Raw genomic sequence first — 19,211 nt, forward strand, 5'->3', positions numbered from 1 at the left:
TGATATATCTATATACAACGTACTTCGCTTTGTCTAATCGGTGTTTGAGCAAGATATCACTGCCTTTCCAATGTTGTGGTGCTCGACTGCAGACCCGAAGGTCGCGGGACCGAATGCCGGCCGCGGCGGCCGCATTTCGATGGAGTCGAGTTGCTTGAGGCCGTATGCTTAAAGGAGCACTGACATCAAATTTCAAGATCGAGATGTGCCCATCATTCGATCGCTTGGTATGCATAGGTCTTCTTGGCCAAATTTGAACGGCATCCGTCGCGTGGAAGTTATTTTAATTCGATGTCAAACAGCGTAGGAGAAAAAAAAAAAATCGGCTGCCCTGCAACATCGACACTAGTGCTACGTGTTCGGTGTGATACATTGCACAAAAATCACCCTGAATGACGATACGCTAGTAACAATGACGTCGACGATCTCTGAGTGTGTTTGGAGCCGACTGCCAGCCATGCTTTCACTCTCTTTGCTGTGTCGAAGCGTGCGGCGTGCGTTTGCGGGGCGCACATGCACAATACGACGACTGGCACCCGGCGAGGCCTATTGTCCGCACCCCTCTCGCTTTGTTGTTGGGCTGCTCTCGAGGTAGTTTCGTGAGGGGTCACGCGCTTAACAGGTTTAACCCATACGAGGCACCCACATACTTTCAATCTCTACCGCGCGCGGGGCCCCGATTTGAAAACCGCGCTTTCTACGTCACCACAGCTTGAGCGCACGTGGTCTTTGACGCTCCCCGCATGGGTCGCTAGTTTCTTGTGGTTTTTAGGCGGGCGTTTTGAAGTGACGCTAAAATGGTCACAATTAACTACGCTAGAATTAGTTATACGATACGCTAGAGCATTACGATTTAACTTAGGGATTACCAGACCCAAAGCTACAAATTACAGTAAAAAAGTCACCAACAAAAATTTTGCTGTCAGGGGTCCTTTAAATTTTCTTAGATGATCAAAATTTCCGGAGTTTTCCACTACAGCGTCCCTCATAATCATATCATGGTTTTGTACTCAACGTTTTTAGATGCGAAGTATCTTAAGGCGGAGCTCAATCCGGTGGTGGTGGTGTGCGGCGTGACCATATACTTTATATGGTCACGATTTGCATATACTTTATGAATCGAACCCTCATGACTTGCACAACTCGGACAGTCAGCACTTCATTTACGCACACTGGAGCACACACGTCGCTGGAGCGTGCTCCGGTAACAAGTCGGAAGCAAGTTTATGTTAAATTTGATGATGGAGCTGTCGCGTATACGATGCCACTTTGATTTCGTTTAAAGAGCTACAGGTGAATTAAAGCTCGCATTCGAAGAATTCACGAAGACTTCTGTCAGAAACTGACCTCTTCGTGCAGTAATCTTAGCGAAAGCTTCGAGGAATAAAAAAAAAAAAACTATATGCATGCCGCATTGAAGAACAAGCTTAGGAACTTAATCAGGTAGTTAACTGTATGATGAGGCGATATTGTCTCATGTTCTTGGGATTTAAGCGCTTCATTAATAGGAATCAATTCATGTACAGTGGAAGCCCGCTTCATACGTTTTCCCGCGTATAACATTTCTAGCGTTTCAAGCAAACAATCTGCAGACACTTTACGCACTAGAGTCAGGGGCTTATAAATAATTTTGTTACTTATTATTATTATTATTAATTTTATTGTTTTAGTGGCGGGGCATGAGCGCATGTATATAAGGTGGGGGGATGGCTGGTGTGGAATGTTTTTGGGGATGGGGATCCTCATTAAAATCTTATTTTCACACATCGCTGCCTGATACGTTGCGAACTGTTGCTGCTCTGGATACGCTGACAGGGTAACGTCAGTGGGTTCGGCGATGTGGCCATCCAAGAGCTCGAAAAGGGTCTGGCGCTGGCAGAGACACGGAAGAAACGCCGACTTCCTTAAATAAATTCTTATGAGGTGAGCTGTGTGCAATGGGTTCGTTTTAGTACTAGCGAGAACTTCTTCTCCGATTCAACCACATGTTCGCATTTACGTTTCCGGATACTGCGTTTCTTTTGTATCGCGGTCCCATGAAAAGCTTCTCAGAGGGTTTCTGCTATATAGTGCATTCAATAGCATGCATGGATAGATGTTATAAGATGTTGCAGCTATTCACTTCTGCCACAACTTTTGTAGGCGTGTGAGAGAACCCATTCCACCAAAGAGGACGTACGGCACGTTTGAACCTGAGTGCACGTACACTTTTGCGAAGATGAGCTTCCTGCTACGCCATTACACGCGCTCGGATGTCGAAACGTCATGCAAGCGTCCGCGGCACGTCGCTGCCGCCGCGAACAGCGTAGCCGCACTGGCCGCACTCCTTGGACAACGCCGGTGTGAAAATTAGTGGCACGCGTTCCTCTACCTACACGCGCGGCAAGAAAAAGCACCATGCGCGCGCGCGCACTTTGCATAAATCGATAAGACAGCCCTTCGCAACACCGCTCGTGCTGCTGCTTTTCGGTCTAGCGCCCGTTGCCGTGCCGTCTTAATGAAACGACACAAACGTAAACAAAGAACAAAACTGTCAAAAGTACGCGCCGCGCCGTTTCGCAGATCCGCCACAACCCCCTCCGCCGACGAAGTACAGTTTCCGCTGCCGTACGATGTCGCGGTCTTTTGCAGCCGACTCGTAACGCGATCGTTAGTACACACGCGTTAAATTCCTTACTGATCGTGTCTCTCGGCAAAACTGAAGAAGCTGAAAATGAGCTACACACCCAGCGCTAGCTAGCCGCCGTGTCTTTCCTCCCGGTGCCTGTCCGATATTCGCTTGAATGCGTTCTCAGCTAGCTCCGCAACTAGGGCAGGCTGCACGCTTCGCACCGCGTCGGCTCCATTCCCTTAAAAAAAGGCGTTTTTGCCAGGGTGCGCGGGAGAAAGAAAGAAATAGGGGGGGGGGGGGGGGGGGCTGCTCCTCCTCTGAAAGCACAAGACAAGAAAGATACCGAACACAGCGATCCTCGCATCCCCACGGACTCTTCTTGGTGCTTCTGAGAGGTGTGGAGGGGAGTGAGTGAGCCAGCTCGCTCAGCTCGCTGCTGTGTGCTTCTCCCGTACGCAACTCCGGAACCGGAAACAGCGTGAAAACCCCCCGTGTCGCCATTTCGTCCGTGTGTGTGTGTCTTCTTGTGGATGTTTTGTCAACAGTGTCGGAATCCCGAGCGTTTTCTGGCATCGTTCGGCGCTTCGTGGAACGCCAGCGAGCCTCGAAATGGCAGGCCCAGGCAATCGCACGTAAGTACGGGCCCAACGCGCGAGCGAGCCCAGCGCGCCGCACGCACGGCAACCCCCGTACCGACCGGCCCGACCGTAGGGTTAGTGCGGGCTCTCTTCGCTTGGCTGAGGCCTCCTATTCACAATGGGGGGTTTTAATACGGTGGGTGCGTGTGCGTGCTTTCGCGATTGACGTTTAACCTTCCGTGTCGGGTTTGGGGACCCGTTAGACGCCGACGATGGACGTGTCTCTAGTAGCAGGTGAGTCCTCGAGACCTCAGGATTAGACCCGCTTTTTTTTTTCTTCTTTCTCTCGGCGTTTGACCGGGAACCCTCTTGCTTAGGTGTTGATGGGGTTGCTTCTTCACTTGTCATTCTTCGCGACTGCGCTTTGGGCGAGTCGTCGCTGTACAAAACATTGGCGAGATAAAGAAGGCCGAGTTTTTGACGGCTCCCCTTGGCGGCTACTGCCTCGTTTGCCCTCGCCCTTAAAGGAAAAAAAAGAAAAGCAACATCTCGTGACGGAAAGTTGACTGATCCGACTTTACACATACACGTCAAGGCCGGCCTAAAAAGAGGTGGTGGACTTTGAGAAACCGTTGTTGTATTATGATTCTGTGTACCTTTCCCTCCGTTTACAGACACACTACGCGGATGAGCGCGAAGTTGACGGTACAGCTGCCGTTGTCCGCTTTTAGGTTGCGCCTCACTTCGAAGCGACGGCTAGCTCATTCTTTCTTCCTCGTGTTTCCTTGTATTTAGTTGCGTTCGTTGGTCGTGTTGCATGCCTCGCAATGCCGCCTGACAAAAAGGTGAGCGATGTTATATAGTATCTATATTACGCGCGCACGCTGGATACAATGGATCATGGTGCGCCCCGACCGTGGTGCTAACGCGAGCTCCCAGCGTCGATTGTTGTAGCGCGACAGATTGCCGGAAATCGTCACGATTTCTCGGTCACTTCGTGAACGTTACGAAACTTGGTGTTAGTCGTACGTAACATTTTCTGCGAGATGCGATCTGCTTGATAGAGCCGTGCAACCATGACTGGCGGTCGCCCATATTCGCCGCTTCGCTTGACCGCAGGTTTCTACGATGGCGTTGAGGTGTGATGGACATCAAGGATCTGGTTTTTCCGGACCCGCGCTTGGACACCATGAAGGCATGGACCGGAGGGTTAGGTTGAAGAAGTGAGTACCACCACCTTTGACGTTTGAACGGTAACAACCGTAACCCGTGTCTTTGCCTCCGCTCTTACCTGTATTCAACAGTCGGCACTATGACGCATGCTCGGCCGTGCTAAGCTCGCCGTTGTGTTTGCCTTATCAGTTGTACGGCCTAACCGTAGCTTTATTATGGTTAGTAACTGACAACCTTTGGGACGTTGCCGTTTCTGTTCGGTTTTGATTGAAACTTTTGATTCATTCTTAATCGCGTCTTGTGGTTGCTGTGTTTTGACATTCAGACCGTGAGCAACTGCCGACGTTGTTTACTCTTGGCTGCTTGGTCGAATTGGTGCTTTTTCCTACATGCCTGGAGTTTCGTGTGTGTGTTTATTGTTTCATTGGGAGATGTTTGATCAAAACCAGTGTGCCATGGCTGTGATTGACGATGTTGTATCTTTTTAGTGCACCTCATGATTGTGGACTCACCCATGCTGCCAAAATATTCGTGCCAACTAGCATTATCGTTGAACATGAAGTCATGTTTTCATTCTGACGTTTAGGGTTCCCTGCAGGGCCGTACTAAGGGGTGGTTGAGGGGGTTCTGAGACCCCCCGAAATTTGTTCATGCTTTAACATTTCGGGTGACACTAAAATACTTGCACACCTTCACAGCGACCACCAGTTGCCAAAGTTAGCCGTTCTACACACAAACATCCCCCGAAAAAAATTCCCTGGTTCCCTGTGTTGTGTCTTTGGACAACTCAGAGAGGTTAAATATAGTTAAGAGGGGGCTAAATAGGACAGTACTCTGAGGTGTATAAGTAAGCGACCCCTCTACGACAACAAAAAAAAGTTGGGAAGTTAAAGACAGGTGGCGCCGCCACCTTGAAGTTCTAGGAGTTTCCACACCAGCCCACTTATATGTCATGGAATTCTGACGGCACAAGCTTCAACTTGTAAAACTTGGCTTTTTCGAAGGAGCCAGAAATGAATGTAGGCGGTTCTCTTCGAAATTTGTCGCACCACAATGGCCTACAATGGAATATATTTGACATTCTGGTCGTCGTGCAGACACGACGGCGATGGGGTTTTGATGCAAGTGGAACTTTGAACTTCAGTTCCTCTTCTGTTAATCAACCTATTACCACAATGTTAACGGAAATAATGTATCGAGATGACTCCTGATCAATGCAGGGTTCCCCTTCAGTGTTTCTTTAATAGGGTACCGACACTAAGATTTTCAGTTGCCGTTTTTTTACGTCAAATGAAAAGCCAATCCCTTAAGAGCCTAGAAAATGTACTGATAAGTGGGAGTGTACCCTGAAAAATTAATTACATATTTTTTTAAAAGCTAGTCTCTGTTCCTACTGTGCCATGATGTCACGACGCAGTATGAGCTTCTTGTCACATGCTCGTGCAAGTTGTGCCGTTTCCATGGCTGCCCCGCTCCATGGGCGACGCACGGGCGACCATTTTGAATGTTTCGGTACCTGGCATCGTTGCAACTAGCCATACTGGTGCGTGAAGTCACCAGGATTGATACTGCAGCCTGACGTCCCGATAGTGTCGGTGTCAGTAGGCGCACCACAAGAAAATAGACTTCAGTGTCAAAATAAATATATTGTCAGCATTTACTGAACTTCACACTTGCTTAACACCGTCTCTGTATCCAGGAGATTTGTATGGCAGAATAAACTCAGCTTTGAAAATTGGTGTCAGTAGCACCCCTTTAAGCTTTATTGCAAGGCCACGTCCCTTCTTTGTAAACATCAGAAGGACGTCTTGCTGGGCGAGTTGGTAATAGTATACCATTATTAAACGAAAAAACGGAGCGAGAAATTGAGGAAGCGTTCTGTATCTACAGGTGTGGTGATGCATGTGTCACGAGGCCATCGGTAGTGTTGCACCCTATCGAAATAGATTACCTGAGTGCTAGTCACTAAAACACCTTTTTCATTCTCTCATCACGTGTCTTTGTTCCTTGTGTATATATGTGTGAATGTTCTTCAATAAACTTCAGTTGACTGCGCTGTGTATGTTGCCACTTTACCTTGTCCGTGTTGTTTTGCGCTACGTTTAATAATTGTAAACATCCACTGTTAGCCTTATACGTTAGCCTGAGAAGGATGCAAAAACGAAAGATGGCTCACCCTGATGCTGGTAACTTCATTCCTTAGCTTGCTGATGATACAGTTAATCCGTACATTGAAAAATATAAAGTGCTGAAGGGGTCCTAGAGTTAAGTAGGTGCTAGCTAATTAGTTATGAGTGAAGAATTACATTGCACTCTAAAAAAACCAGGGACACAACCTAGTGGATTCCAGGGCTCTAAATGCTTTGAAATCCACATTGTTGCGCTCTGAATTTCTTGTAAAATCGAGTTGAGGGAACTCTGGTGCTGCAGTATACAGGAGGTGGGCAGTTATTGTCGTTTCATCAGCATGGGAATTACCGGGTAGTAGTTAAATTTGCCTAAACTACATTGCGGCTTCCGGCAGCTTTGTTTACTTCACGGGCTCGTCACATCTAATAAAATCTTGCATTGTATACGCATCGCTTCGTGGCAATTATGCATGTCCTCATAGGCTTACCTTATCGCCTTGCTCTGTTTAAAAGGCATGTTATGTCCAATATATATATCTACTAAACATGTAGTACACATGTAGAATAAAATGACTTCAGTGTTTGTGGTGTAAATTGTTGTTATCCTTAAAGGGACATAGAACCGATTTTAGTGGTACCTGTTTTCAATAGTGAAGCAGAAGGCTTAGCAGTCAGAGTGTCTTTACTCGGAGACAGCTCATCTGGCAGTCGAGCAAAAGGCTATGGAGGCGGGGCTTCCGCACATTCATGTTACTCCGCTAGTAGTCTGGCAACTTGCAGCTGGTTTCAATTGCAGTTTTGGTTTTGCTTACTCGCAGCGGGAATGCGTTTAGAGAAACATATATATGAAAAATGTGAATGGGAGAGAGACATTCCCAATTGGTTCAATGTGCATTTCAGTGTCACCTTTCGAGTATGTTTTTCTTGGAGAATAAATTGTGAGTTTGCGGCCGCGCACGGTCCAACACACGTCAGGGAAGCCATGTTTACTGTGGAGAACAGGCGTGCAGAAGACGTGCGTCTAAGAAATGGAAAAATGGGAAAAACACTTTTGTTTAGTGAATTTTATTTGGTCTGCCACTTTCCATAACTACTTTAAATAAATAAAGCAGTATTTATTTGGGCAAGGCACATTAGAAAATTATCAATCAATAAAGTTGGGCACTATTTCTTGGCGTACTGGCAGGCATGCATTTCGGTTCTGTAGATTCCACATCTCTGCCAAGAAAAATTGTCCCCAAGTATATTGATGCAATGGGGACACGAAAACACCGGGAAACATTTTTATCAGAATTTTTCTATCTGCAGCATCAACAAAGTCTTACGTGTAACACATGTTGCAAACAGTGGTAGATGAGTGCGATAGCAATTATACGCCAGCAAATAAATGAGGCCCGAACAATCACGCATGTAGTATGGCGGTTTGTGTTCGCACACTGCGGTACGCTGTGCATGCACCACGACTCTGCGCGAGCGTCCGGTTCCTCTGGTTGCTGTGAAGCAGGCGTCAACTCATTTTGCTTTGTAATAAACATCAAATGAAGCGGGGATGCCTGATGATATACAGACTACAATTTTATGTGCAAATTATGGTGTGCCTAAATAGCAGACTTGTACAGCAATCCGAAGAACTCATTCGTGCAGTACCAAGGCTTGTCCACCTGGCTGTTGTCTTTGTACTTTGTTTTGTGGCTGTCTTTTGCTGTGTTTTGTGCTGTCTTTTGTGACTTTCAAGCTCAATTTAATATACAATTTAATATACTGCAGCAAGAGTGGTTTGCAACGGGATGCATTCTCGCGTGCAAAAACAAAAACTCGGTCTCTTCGTTGCGTGCAGGATTCCTGAGAGCAGCTGCGGCCGGAGCACCGAACCGGCGCCTTCCGACATGTTCCCGGGTTTTCCGAGCTCCGGCTCATCCCAGGCCATGCCGGGATCCGCCCCTTTGAACCCCGGCGCGGCTGCCAACCCCTGGTTCCACCAGTCGGCCTTCTCGATGGCCGCCGACATTCATTCCGGGGCCTCGGGCACCTCCTCCTCTTCGATGGCGGGGTCCCCTTACTGGCTTCCTCCGCACCAGTATGCGCCTGCGCCCGCCGCCGACCCGCACCAGACGCGCTACGGCGCGGGAAACGACCTGTACTCCGCCTCTACCTCTGCAGCGGCCCCTTGGTGGTTTGGGCATAACACGTCGACTGTGGCGAGCGGGCTTCACTCGTCACAGTACTTCCAGCAGCACGTGACGACCAGCGGCGACCCCATGTCGAACCCTTTCCACGCCGGCCTCCGCAACATCGTCGAAGACCCCCTACCTCCGGCACGGACTGGCGACCCAGCAACACCTACAACAGCAGCAGCAGCCCGCTGCGCCGTCCCCCGCCACTCAGCAGCATCACCTTCATCAGTCATCGGTCCAGCAGCAGCAGCAGCAGGCATACCATCACCACTCACCGCCACGCCACGTCGCAGCACGAGGCCATGTCATCCCCTGCCGCCACCACTCCCATCCAATCCATCATTCCGTCGAGCCAGCACCAGTCTATGGGCATCTCCGGCCAGCATCAGCGCTCGCTGATGTCGTCCTCCTCGTCGCAGCAGCTGGGTTCACCGACCTCGATGATGGGCCAGCAACACGACGGCATGGGCGGCCAGACAAGTCGGTCCCATCGCAGCAGCAGGCATCAGCAACAGCAGCACCATCAACAGCAACAGCAACACCAACAACACCAGCAGCATCAACAACATCAACACCAACAGCACCAACAACAACAGCAGCATCACCAGCATCACCAAATTCAAAGGCCCGTGGTGCCCAGGGCGCAGCAGCAGACGCAGCAGCAGAAGGCAAGTTATGGCAGCATGACACAGCAGCACGTTCAGTCCGCGCCGGCGCAGCAGCGCGTCAACCACCAGAGCATGATGGCGCCGATATCGTCAAGCTCTCAAATGATGGCGCCGCCGCAGTCACACCCGCACAACAGCATAGCCTCCGGCGGTCTGGACACCAACATCCAGCCGATCTTCGAGCTTTACGGACACGACCCGCTCGCCTCGGTCCAGGGGGCCAGCAATTTCACCACCAACTGCCGAGGTTCGACGTGCCTGCGGCGAGCTCCGCGAGCGGGCAGGCTTTGCGCAGCTGCAGTCACAGACGACCTGGATACCCCCGAAGCTCTCAGCGGTGCCGACACGTCGAAGTCCAAGTGGGCCAAGCCCGAGGCCGGTGCCGACGCGGCGACCGAGAACGACGCCAAAGAGTGCGGCCAAGCCCGACGCGGCGGCTGGCTCGCCCACCAAGAAGGGCAAGGGGAGGCGGAAAAAGGAGGAAAGCTCGAAGAAGAAGCAGAAGAAGACCTCCTCGCCGACGCCAAGAAAGGGTTCCAGAGAAAAAACATCCGGTAAGTCAAATTCTCTAGTCTTTTGCTTTCTCCAGCTGGATCAGATCAATGATTTTACTTTGAGCGCACACTCACAACTCGATATAATGAACCAGATTAACGAATTATCAGTCACAAAAGTATATGAAGAATAGTCTTGCCATAAATGCACTGTTACGAATATAGTACGTTTATAGTGAATTTTCTGATGTAACAAAGTTATTTTCATCTCTGATGAGACATCGTCATAATGAAGTTTGAGTGTAGCTACACGGACTCGACCTCCTAAAAGGAGCAGAAACCAAGAACATTTTCACTGAGTAGGAATTTAACTTCCTTCTTCCTCGGTACTCGTCTTACGAGCGCTGCACGATCAACAGGATGAATACACACCAACTCAGCTTGCAGTATTAATAAAGAAATTGACAGCATGAGCACTGAATATGATTGTGGTGACAAGTTATCTCTCCTCAAATATTTTTGTCAGTACTCCTTTAAGTAAATTAAACTTTGGAGTTCTTAACTGCTCAGGTTGGCAGGCATGGTGTTGAAGTAAAATGGCTAGTTGAGGTTAACACATCTTGTGAGGAAGGTAAACAGCACTGACAATGCGGAACAGTGATATAAAAGACGTACCACTGCTCTTTAATATTTTTTTTTGTCTGCCTGTTGTTACCGCCGTAAAAGGGGTCATGAAACATCTCTTGGGCTTTATGAGAAACACATCCTGTGGATAGCAGACTCTGCTATGAACATCTCAGTCAAATCTTGCAGTCATGAGTGACAAGGAGAGCTTACAAGTGGAGCACAAGACTGTTATTTTATCAGGTGCCCTCTTTTCAAACAGAGACCTGTGCTCACTCTCTTCCGAGCTGCCGGTCTAGTCAAACAGCGAATAGCATGCTGTAGCCAATAGCCGATATAAATAAAGAGTTGCGTTCGGATTAAGTGTGCTTCTTGCCACTGTGAGCCGCCGATGAGCAAGATGAACTTTTCTTTAGCGTATTTTAATGCTCCTGCTCCCCAACAGCGGAAAAAATTACGCCATCGTCGACAATAATGTTGGTTCTTGTTAACAACAAAGTTTTACCGAATTCTAAAACCACTTCAGCTTCCCTTTAAAGTGTGCGACAAACCCCTGTTACTGCTTGTTCTTGACAGGTTCGAGAAACTTTTGTTTCAATCAATTTGTGAGGCAGTAAACTCCAATACTAGGGTCATTCAATGATTACTTGAAAAAAGTGGTTCGTGACCCCTTTAACTTTCCTCTGGAGGCGTAATGGCACCGCCATTGCATTCAGGTCTGTGGTGGATGATGACCCGACTTGTCTCACACTGCAGAGACATCAAAAACGAGTCGGACCTGGATGAGGTCACGCTGAATGCTCAGAAGGAGGAGCAGGAGCGCATGAAGCGTCTCCAGGAGGCACGGCTTCGAGCACTCCAGAGCCAGGGAATAGCTCCGGGCCCCGCCGCACACTCCGCGATTGGCCCGATTGCCCTGGAAAGCAGCAGCAGCAGCGACGACGACGATGACAGCACGTCGCAGTCCGAGGACGAGGCAATACCAGCCGCCGTACCACGGAGGACAGGTGAATGGACCACCACGCAGTTGGAGGGGCTGCTTTTGCTGTAGCTAGTTAGATATGGTCCGGATTTTTTTTGAAGGAGGGACACTCCACTTTAACACTTTTTTTAATACTTGATTTATTTTGATGAAACTTGCTGAGATTGTTTATTTGTGTACGATTTCCAATATGCAATTATTTTTGTAGTGCAATGTGTAGTTTTTAATTAAAATATCCAACATTTCCTGCTTTTGGGAGCAAAATCTTTTACTAAACTGAGAGCGCGATGTAAATCAGCATATCAGAACAACCTCGAATGAGAACTGTATGCAAGAAAACAAAAATGGACATTCTAAGCCCATTTGAAGAAAAGTTACGGTGTGTTTAACTCTTTCCGTACCGCTGGAAAGTGTTTCTTGTAGGTAGCACTAGATCTTTTTTGCTCGAGGAAGTACTGCACCTAATATTTTATGTAATGTATAAACTAAAAGCAGAATGAATGAACATTCCCACATACAAGTTTCATTAATGAGATATATGCTATGCAAGCGATATAAATTGCCTATTCAAGATTGTAATTGTCAAGTCACATATGCAACACAGAACACCTAAGCATAACGTAAAAACAGCAGGGACCTTCTGTTCTTCTGTTAAGCACGTCTCATGTTTGTTTTAGTTGCACGTTTGGCATGAGTAGAACCACTAGTGAAGTTCGTTTCACAACGCCGACATGCCAGTGTTGCTGGAACAGACCAAGTTTTCCACTTGGCAGCGGTGCTTTTTCAAACTGACTAAACAAAGTTGGAGAAATTGCGGTACTAATACTTGACAATTTTCAAGCTCTAAACGACGATTACGGTATTGTTTTATCATGAAACGAAGACTAATGAAGCCTGCAAATACTGCACGTGGTTCCAGTTTTCGTCATTCACTGGCACAACGATTGTCATCGTGTGCAGTAACCCGTGTTGCGGGCATCCCTACACCAATTGACGACCACAGAATGTACATTGAAAAACTGTTTTAAGAAAGGTAGACTCTTCCTTTGCATTATGTGGGTGCGAAATTAGTAATCATGTATTGCCACATGTCTCAGACAACTGTAACGTGAACAAGGAAGGGTTTTGGCACTTTAGCTTGGAGTATGACAGTATGCTATCTTCCAGTTGTGCCCGTTTCATGGACTGAGTTGACGCCAAGAGAGTACTTTAGTTTGTTTGTGCATGACCGGGTTACCAAGAGTGTAAACATGTGTGGCTGGGTTGGTGGTGAAAAGCTGAATCAGATGAACGCAGCTGTGATTGCGGTAACTTCACTGCATTGCTACTTGACTGCTGGTGTACATTTTGGCCAGCAGCATAATCATGAACTTGTTGCCTTTCCAAATCTTTCTCTTTTTTTTTTTTCCAGAATGCTCACTGAACAGAAAAAAAAAACTTGCATATAATTATGGTGTGGCATAACATCTCACGTCGGTGTTGTCACATGTCTTCGGTAACGCAGTATTACGCAAATTCCCTGGCATTTACTGTACATGCTAGAACTTTCAAATGACTCGCTTCTAACTTCAGGTGGAGACGTGATTGATATCTCATCGTCAGACGAAGCTAAGATCCCGAGGAAGAGGACGACGACGTCGTGATGGTGGTGAGCGACGGAGAAGACGGGGACGACGAAAAGGGCGATGACCTGAACGACGGGGCTCACATCAACGACGCGGTCAACCAACCGGATTCTATGGGTCGCGTCCTGGTCAACGTGGGCCATCCGCCCGAAGACTCGGACGTCTTCTTAGCGCCGCAGTTGGCGCCCATTGTCAAGCCATCAGGTTTGTTTGTTTGTTTGTTTGCATGTTGATTGATTGACTTGATTGATTGAATTACCTGCGTATCACCCGATAGGCAGTAGTATCCTGTTAACGCGCTGTCTTTGTCCCAGCTGTGCATTACATGTCCACCAGTAAAGCTGCAGTCTTGCTAAAGATGAGCATGTTCTTACAACCATTTCCCCATCTTCTTGCTTTTTTCTTTCATTGCCTTCATCAATCGCTTGAGCACATCATGTGCTTGGGGGCCGCATTTTGATAGGGGCAAAGTACGAAAGCACCATGCACTTATGCAAAGGTGCATGTTAAAGAACCCCGGGGGGGGGGGATTTAATCTGGAGCTGCCCACTATGGCTTGCCTCATAATCATATTGTGGTTTAGGTACACAAAACTTCAGAATACCCCCTTCAGGCACAGTGTCCACATATGTGGATGCAACTTGTTTTTGCCAATTCTTTGGGCCAATGGCCAAGAAAGAGCAGGATGCATTGCGCATAGGATGAATTGAACCTTCTGAATAGTCAGTGCGCATCAGTGTGCTGGTTCTGACTGTAGCCGGTCACTTTCGTGAAGGCGCTACGATGTTTGAGTGGTCGTTCGACGTGCTGCTTTCCAGGACCAACATCAAAAGTATTGTTTTTCTTTGCTCAGTAATGATTGCAACCAAAAACAAATTGCATGTCAATTTTTAGCCCACGATATGATCTTTTCATGTAAAAATTGTATGTGACTGACTGCAGGATAACTGAATATTTAATTCCACGATAATTAGGATTAATTACTGAAACTCGCGTATAACAACGTTACCTCGTTTCTTTCTTGGAATGTAATATCGAGTGCCTTAGAACTATGTTGTGCGAATTTGATGCATTTGCATACAGTGCATCATAATTAGCACCCGAAAGGGATATACTACTTCACATATAAAATAGCGTAATGTGCCTCACTCATTTCCATTTCTTGCAACTGTGTCTCGTATGGCGCGAAACAGATCGGTGGCATTCGGTTCTTGTTCGACAACGTGGTGGAGAGCGTGGGCCGCTTCGACACGTCGAGCGGCTTCGGCTGCATTCTGGCTCACAGCATGGGCCTGGGCAAGACCATCCAGGTCATCTCCTTTGTGGACGTCCTGCTGCGGCACACGGCAGCACGCAAGGTCCTCTGCATCACCCCCATCAACACAATCCAGGTGCGTGGGTGCCCGGCCAGCAGGCTTTTTTCTTTCCTGCTGCTGCTGCTTCTTCTATACACTGTATTTTCTAGCGTGTAACCTGCACCCTCAACGATTCACAGAATACGGATATGGTGCATATGGATACGGTGACAAGAGTCCCAAGAGAAAGCCAGCCTTCCCTAGGGCAGCATGTGGGCCAGTCCCAAATAGGAAATTTTCATAAAATGATCCCCTGCATGTTGCTGCGAAGCTGGCTTTTCTGCATAGCTCTGAAGGACTGCCGTGAAGTCACCTCTGGAGCCCGGAATTTGCATTTCTAGTTTTGATTTTAGCTCCAATTAAAAAAAATTTAGCAGGTTACATGTGAGAAAATATGGTGCATTCTTTATGGCTTATCATTTGCGTGTTTTTTTTTTCCCCCAATAGTGAGCAAACGCTATTATCTTTATTTACACTCGTGGAGGACTAGTTTAACTGTTAACAGATCTTCTGGAGCACTCGAACCTTTTAAGATGTCTGAGTGTTCTAGATTTAACAGGGACAGTTGGGCAAGTTTGTGTATATTGATACTAAAAGAAAGCACGAAAAAAACCACAGCACAAAGAAATTAATTTTTTTCGTACTGTGTGTGATATCTTTCTGGGCTTTCTAATAAACTTCAGTTGCTAGTAGTGCGTCATCCTGTCCTCGTTGTTTCTCTGTGTTGTGGTTTTTTTCGTGCTTTCTTTTACTATGAGTGTTCTAGATCGTGGGTTGTTAATCAGATCTGGAACACCTGTAACATTGTCGAGCTATGTGCTTAGCACTTGCTGAGCAAATGTGTCCAGGTCTTGTATGGAATAAGTAGGGAGTTTGCATTGTTCAGGTCAGCTGAACAATCAGTTCCATTTAAATGCGTAAATGTTTTGGCGCAAAGAAAGCCTAGTGATGATGTCAGACGAAGGGGAGCCCCGGTGCAGTATTTGCATTGCAATACAAGCAGAAGTGTTGCAAAAAGCTTACAGAAGTAGCCATCTTTCGGAAGTGGCCATTTTTGATACCGAAATCGAAAAAGATATTGTGCCATTACAGCTCCAGGAAAGCTTTATTAATGCAACGTGTACTGCTTTGTGATGCAGAACTGGCTCGCGGAATTCGACAAGTGGGTGCCGGCGCCCGAAGCTGTTCCGCAGAACTGGTGGATTCGGGCCAAGTGAGGCCCCGCTCGTACCACGTCTACCTCCTCAACGACATGTACCGCTCTACTCGGCCAGGGCCGAGTTGATCTGTAAGTGCGATGGCAACATTTTCCGGTCAACCTTTCAGGAACATGATAAACCTTATGACCACTGTGTTACGACTAATTGACTTTCTCACATCTAAAGTATTTACTTGAATCAAACTTCTGGTCATGGTGTACTTGTGCATGTGTGACAGATTTGCAGTTACATCATGCCTACTGGGAAAATGTTCTATGTGAACTTCTTTCGGGGCGGGCAAGTTGGTATTCAGGTTTGCTATACATTACCTGCTTGGCGTGTTATCAGCAATGTGAAACGGGGAAGGTGTGCAAACAGACGGGTGCGAGCTACCAACTTCTTTGGTACCGCCAATGTTGTAGTTGATAATTGATGATGCCTCGGTGCGTACACACATCGCCGAACAAACAACGCGTACACACATCGCCGGATCTCCGCCGATACGCAACATTTGCTGCCGTGTGAAGCCGATCGTTTCTAGTTGTGTGCAGCACATCGCCAACTAAGCTGACACCGTCACCGTACTGTTGCTGTTGTACGCACGCATTTATCATGAAAGGGTTCGTGATGCTCACTTTGTTCCTGACCGCACACGGGCGTGGCAATGGCGAGCTGGTTTCGTCCGTGAAGGCAACGCGTCTGTGCGGCGCATTAGCAGTCTTGCACAAAGAGGCAGCAAGAATGGCGGCGCGGCGCGTTGGGGTTCTGCCTATTAAATGCGTGCAGTATGCCTGCAACTGTGCTTGGCCACATGCACTACCGAGCAGTTAACTGAAGATGCTTATCGTAAGGATTGCGGCAATTAAGCCATACTGGCGCGTTTGCCAGCGGCCGCCATCACGCCTCCGCGCATTTCCACTGCGTGTCCGTAAAGACATCCCCGCACAGCGCCATGATAGCGGCCCCTTTGAATTTCTGGTCTGCTTCACCCCATAATGCTTAAGCATTGCGGCAAAGCTGACTTTCGGACTGTGCTACTGTCACAAACAGATCGACTCGCGAAAGCGCTGGTTCGAACCTACGTGATGATAGATGCGGCAGAGGTGGGGGCTTCAAATAATGCTTTTCGGACCTGAAATTTGGGCGAAAGTCCGAAAAATCAGACGCGGAAGAGTTTCAACGTCTGAAATTTCGGACGTTCTAATACATTGACATCTATGGGGCTGGTGACGGTGCCGCGAAAGCGTCCGAATTTTCGAGCATGTCCGGAAAATCGGGCGTCCGAAAAATCGGCAGTTGACACGTAGTTGGTGTTTGGTGCAACCTTGGCACCACGTTTGTACTTGCCCTTGGTACCAGTTGTTTAGCTGGTGCATGGTACTGCTTTCATGAGAAAGCAAGGGCCAGTAACTCTCTTATTCACTAACAAGTAAATCCTGTGCAAAGGAACAATGTACAGTAGAACACCACTGTTATGTTCCTTTCTGTTGCATTTTCCCGGCTGTTACGTCCTTTTCCGCCGGTCCCGGCACGGCTCTCATAGGATACAATGTATTGGGAACCCCGCTGTTACATCATAACTGTGGACCGTTCCTGTATGATACGTCGCGAAGTGCGCTCGTAGCCGACCGAGTGACTACCGAAGAGAGCGGCCATGGTGACTTTTCACGCAGCTTGGCCTGGTTTGACAGTAGCGTTAGCCGCATGAGAGGCACAAGCAACAGGATCTTTCGGTTGACGCAAACAAAAGCATCGCCTTCAAGATTCGTATTGTAAAGATGGTGTCTATGACGTAATTGCTCGCGAAAGCAAGGCCTTCGAGATTGGCGTTTACTATTGACAAGAGCATAGCCTTTAAGGTTTGTATTGCAAAGATGGCGTCTGTGACGTAATTGCTCGCGAAGGCAAGGCCTTCAAGATTGGTATCGCGTTGGCATAGACTCATCATCATCGTTATTTGTCGGAGGATGGGAGGAGTTCGAGCTGGTTGGAGTTTGCATGGTCATGCGCACGGTTCGCGGTCGGACTCGCCATGCTGGTCGTGATTGCGTGTGCTTAGTTCTTTCATGCCTATAGCTGTTGGTGTTAAAAAAAATTACTACGTTGATTACATTTCTGTGGATGACGCCGTCCCCAGCTCCGCGTTTCTATCCGCGACTAGAGTGGCTGAGTGTGCCAATTTTCGTGCTGCTCGTAAGCGTTGAAATAAAATTCTGTACCACTGTATATTTTGTCATTTTCTTGTTTGTCGGCCCTTGTGTTTCCCATCTCTTACGTTATTTCCTACGGTCCCTCAAAAAAGTATCAGCGGGGTTCTACTGTATCACCTTGGTACCAATGTTTTAGTTGGTGCTTTCCTGTTCATACTATTTCTCCATTTAACATTGCTTGTATAGTTGAACCCCTTTATAAGAGACATGTACTGGGGAACAGTTTTTGCCCTTAGTAGGTACCTTGTTCTCATTTTCTGCTCAAACCCTGTTTCAGTTGTGGGCAAACTGGTGTCTCTTATACCCATTCTCTCTTCGTCAGCGTCTGGTATAAAGGGTTTAAACTGTATCGTAAAAAAAGCAGTGCATTGTAAAGCAAATCTGCAGGAAGCTTTTCTTGACTGCATAAACGAACCTATTCATGGCGCTTGACCTGTTGCAGTGGACTGGCACAAGAAGGGTGGTGTCCTGCTGATGGGCTATGAGATGTACCGGATGTTGGCGCTTAAGAAGGTGGTACGTCCTAGCAAGCGCCGGAGAAGTCCTAAGAAGAGGACCTCTCTGTGCCGGAGGACGAATCTCGCCACTCGCAGCTCCTGGACGGTATGTCCCGAGTTCCACTCCCAGAGGAGGGATGAATACGTACACCTGCTCTTGTATGCATTGTCTGTGTGTAAATTTTAAAGCGAAGCTTCTATGAGTTACAGATTTCGGTGGCGACGGCATAATTCGCGAAAAACCCGGAACCGGCGAGTGCACAGAAGTACAGGGTTTGTGCAAATGAGGCCCTTGAAGGTGCTCGGTCGCACGCGCTTTTGTATGCGTCGTTTCCCATGACTGTGCTCTCTCGATCGTGTGCTTGTCGGCGATCAGCCGTTTTCTCATACAGCGCGATCTTTATCGAGGTGACTTGTCATTTCACGTTGGCACATTTCATTGTTGTCTTTCTTTGTTTCGCACATGACCATCGTTGTTGCCTGTAGGTACAGAAGCGTTGTGATGCTAAGCACGTGGTTGAAGGTCCGATTCCCATCACGGAGGAATGAAAGAGTTAGGAGGGAGCATTGCGTAACGTGATAGAAAGAAAAATAGTAGGTCAGGCACGCACACGCCAAGCTTCGCTTGCTCGCTTTTCGCGATAGGGGAAGGGCTCCTACTTTTATGAATCCCATTCTTAATGCACTTTGTTTGGTAAGTTTCCATGTCATAGGTGTGTAATAGGTGTGTCATAGTCAGCCTTTTCTCATCAACTCTGTCATTAGGATTTGTCACTCTTTTTTGGGACCCAAATTGGGGCATGGAGTTTTAAAACCAAAACTCATACTGAAACAAGTGAACATTAGCGGCAGGTTAGTGTTCAGCATTGCTTGTCATGTTTTTTTAGTTGCT

General features: G+C 47.7%; 1 pseudogene; it reads left to right on the top strand.

Moving 5' to 3' along the window:
- Nucleotides 1-3,087: 3,087 nt before the first annotated feature.
- The window catches only part of LOC119406302 (helicase ARIP4-like), a 55,327-nt pseudogene continuing 39,203 nt past the window's right edge, over nt 3,088-19,211 (top strand).

This window comes from Rhipicephalus sanguineus, chromosome 10 (genome assembly GCF_013339695.2).
Source record: "Rhipicephalus sanguineus isolate Rsan-2018 chromosome 10, BIME_Rsan_1.4, whole genome shotgun sequence".
Lineage (NCBI taxonomy): Eukaryota > Metazoa > Arthropoda > Arachnida > Ixodida > Ixodidae > Rhipicephalus > Rhipicephalus sanguineus.